Genomic DNA, 3,987 nt, shown 5'->3' with positions numbered 1-3,987 from the left:
GTAAACCGTTAAGGTACTGTCTGTTCTCACTAGCACATGTTTGTGGTGAAAAAAGGGTAACAGACCTTTGAGAGCAAGATGAACAGCCCTCAGTTCGAGCACATTTATGTGTTCTGATGACCAAGGGGGATCCCATTTGCCCCTTACTGACCTGCATTCCCAAACAGCTCCCCAGCCTGTCAGTGATGCATCTGTTGTTACCACTGATCTTCTGTGGGGAAGATTGCCCAGTGGGGTTCCCCTGCGGAGAAAGTCGTTGTCCCTCCAGGGCAGCAAGGCCCGAATGCAGGCCTTTGCCACCAACAGCCTCATTCTTCTGCCCTTTTTCGGGTGAAGATGAAAGTAATTGAACCATCTCTGTATTGGGCGTGTCCTTAGTAGGCCTAAGGGAATCGCCACTGATGCTGCTGCCATCAGTCCTACCAGCTTCTGAACTCTGTGGGCTGTCACGAGCCTCCCCTTCTGGAAGTGACCTAATGCATTCTCCAGACTGTCTATTCTCTGGTGAGTGAGACATGCTTCCATTGTTATGGAGTTGAAATATAGCCCCACAAATTTCATCTGCTGTTGAGGCTGGAGACTGCTCTTCTCCCAGTTCACAGTGAACCCCAGGTACTGAATGTGAGCTAGTACCTCCTTTGTGTTCCTGATCACTTGCTCCCGAGAGGGAGCACAAATTAACCAATTGTCCAGGTATGGCAGGATTTTTATACCTCGCAGCTGAAAGGGACCTAGGGCGGCTGAGACCACCTGAGTAAAAAACTCTCGGTGCCAAAGACAGGCCGAACGGTAGAACCTGGAACTGAAAGGCCTGGCCTTGAAAAGCATACCGGAGAAAAGGCCTGGGCTCTGGACAAATTGGAATGTGGAAATATGCGTCCTGGACTGCATTACCATCTTTGTATGACTCATTTTGAATGGAAGAATTTTTAAGTACTGGTTGAGGTGCCTGAGATCTAGAATGGGACGATGACCACCATTTCTTTTTGGAATTATGAAATAAGTTGAATAAAACCCAGTCAAGCACCTTTGCGATTGCTTCTTTTTGTCGAAACTGTAGCCAATACCCGTGAGTTATTGTAGTTAAAACCCACTGGTCTGAGACCACTCTCTCGCAACTGGCCCGTGAAAGTTGACAGGTACAGTTGACGGCCAGCCTCTGACCCCTTTGCAGGGCCACCACCCCTTCATGAATCTCTCTGTTGTGCTCCCCCACGGGACTGAAATTTCCTCTGGGGATAAGTGGAATTTTGTCTTTGGGTACGAAAACTCTGCCCTTGAACACTAACAGGATTGCCACTTGTGTGTCTAGACCAACCCGGTTGCTGTGGTCTTTGTATTTCTCGAGATCTTGGTCTTAAGACTGGAGCTGGTTTATGACAAGCCCGCTGGACAGCTTTTCTTGTTGTAATGGAGCGTTCAGCTCTATCCAGCACCTCCTGAGAATTTTAATTAAAAACGTGACCGGGAATTACCAGCAGATTCAGATTCGCTTCTTATGGTCTCTGGCAACGAAGTTTGTGCCAACCAAATCTGTCTACAACATAAAACAGTTGAAGACATAGCATCCCCCACATAACGTGTCAATTGTGAGTGGGCTGCTAAAGCACAATCAACAAGGTTCCTAGAATCCTGGTCCTCCACACTTATTGTTTTCCGTAAAGCTGCCAAGAGGATAGCCAAAGCATTGCCTGTCCAAGCTGCACGTGCCGTGGCATTTAAGGATCGTGAGATCAGACGGTCAGTTTTCGCACTCTCCTTCTTGGGACAGCGAGGGTTAGAAGATGCATAAGCTGGACCCAGAGTAGTCCATGATGCTATTTCCTGTTCCACAGGTGGCATATAACCCAGTCCAGTTTCTTTTGGGTAACGGGCATTGGCCAAACGTCTGCAGCCTGCATTGAATTGAGGCTTCTGAGTTGGTTTCTTCCATGCTGTCTTCAACATGGAGGTATAATCATCTGCTACTGGAATGCAAGACAGAGAATTAGTCTGAGGTATGCCTTCCCAGACACCTCCAACAGGAGCTGGATCAGACACCGAAGGCTGTAAACAAAGAATTTTTGCTGCACTAAATACTCTAGCAACAAGAGTGTTTGCTGGAAAATCATCCTTCCCGATTAATTCTCCATCCACTTTTGTAGAATCTGAATGGGGCCCTTCTTCCTGGCTCCCTCCTTCCACCTGCTGCACATCATCAACCAGCGCGTGGGGAGCAAGAATAGATAATACACCAGCATCACATCCGTCAGTTTCAGGATTACCTTTCTGTGCCGGTGGAGGAACGCATTCCTGACCAGGAGGTAATGATGGTGAAAATGAGTGACGAGCTTCAACTCGATCCATCCTCTGTGCGAAACTCTGAATAGCAGCCAGGATCTGTAGTTGAGTGTCTGTGTTGACATCCTCTGCTGGTGGGGCGGAGTTGGGCGTTAAGCCACTTTCACCACCTTCTCATGGCTTGAGCTGTGCAATTCATGGCAATCACAAGAGTATCTGCGAGAATGCTTATGACTATGCTTGTCCAATGAGCGTTCCCTCGCCCTACCACGCTCAGGTACAGAACTGCATATTCTATTAGCGCGGTGAAGTCATTCTCCTCTAGGCAGGTCACAAGCCACACTGCAGGGAGTATCCACATCCTCTCCTAAATGAGCCATCCCCAGGCATGAAGGGCATTCACAATGCCCATCACGGGGGTCCATTGCTGATTGGCAATATCGGCAGGAATAAGAGGCCATTATTACAAATTATTAATTATGGCTCATATCTTTGGAAGTTCGCATTTTCCCGTCCAGCGCCATGCCGTTTAATTAGCAAATGCATTTGCGGTCCTATGTGCGCCCATTGGCGTGCTGGTCTAAAAAAGAGGTGTGTTCAGGCATATTGCTGGAACATTGCTATTTTAAGGAGCTGAAAATAGACTGTGCCATAGACCAACTCAAACCTGGTCTAAAGTCAACGGCGCAATATTTTTTTGTTATTTAAAGAGTGCGTTTGTAGAAAATGCGCCTCTGGGCGGGTCCACAGTGTTTGCGTTGACTTTGCTTATTACACATAGGAATGCTCATCACACAAACATGCCAAATATTAAAAACAAAAGGATTACAGTGTAAAAGACACTGTAGGCTACATAAATATAAAAATGTAATGATGGATAGTCATTGCGTGTATTAGAATTAGGCTACCTATTTGCAATTCAGCCTATTACTACTTATAATGATGAATGAAATTGGCTATTGTACAATCGTGCCAATACACACATATATATTAACTGACTCATCTCTTCGTTTGAGATGTATTCAGCTTTTCCGCCAACAAATTCCGCCTGTAAATAGCGATCCGCCATGGCACGAGTGAACGTTACGCCCATTACTTATTAAGAGAATAGGGACAACCCATTCCAAAAATGTGCCCCGGCGCCCGGACCGTTTTTTTCGTCGTTAAAATAGCAAAAGTGGATTTTGACATGCCCCGAGTGCACCTGTGCGTGCGCTTTACACTTTGTGTTCAGATCATTAAAATAGGGCCCTTAGAGGTTTACTTGTTTTAAAATGAGATTAACAAGAATCGTAAACGTCATACATTTTTGGGAGTATATATTTTGGTATTCAAAACATTTTATACTCAAAATATATTGAGTAGCAACATACCTTTTTTTGAGGACTGAATTTTCTGATGAAGTGAAATTCTTGTTTAGAGTGAACAATGTGAACTGTTGACTTGACTTTGCTTAAAAAAATTAAAGACAGATTTGTTAAACATGTTTAAACATAGTTGCAACATTTGTAGAAGAACTGATTACAAAATGTAGAACTTTCCTCTTTTGAAGGGAGAACATATCTTACAATATTAGGTAAGTAATACAGACAGAATCACTTTAAAAATGAGTGAATGTTCTGTGATTATAAACCAGTTGTTTTGGTTACATCAGGGTGTGATTAGTGTCTGTATGACAGCTATCAGTATGAATATGGTCTGTTTGTG

Source organism: Carassius carassius, chromosome 38, assembly GCF_963082965.1.
Source record: "Carassius carassius chromosome 38, fCarCar2.1, whole genome shotgun sequence".
NCBI lineage: Eukaryota > Metazoa > Chordata > Actinopteri > Cypriniformes > Cyprinidae > Carassius > Carassius carassius.
This window is presented reverse-complemented; position numbering follows the sequence as displayed.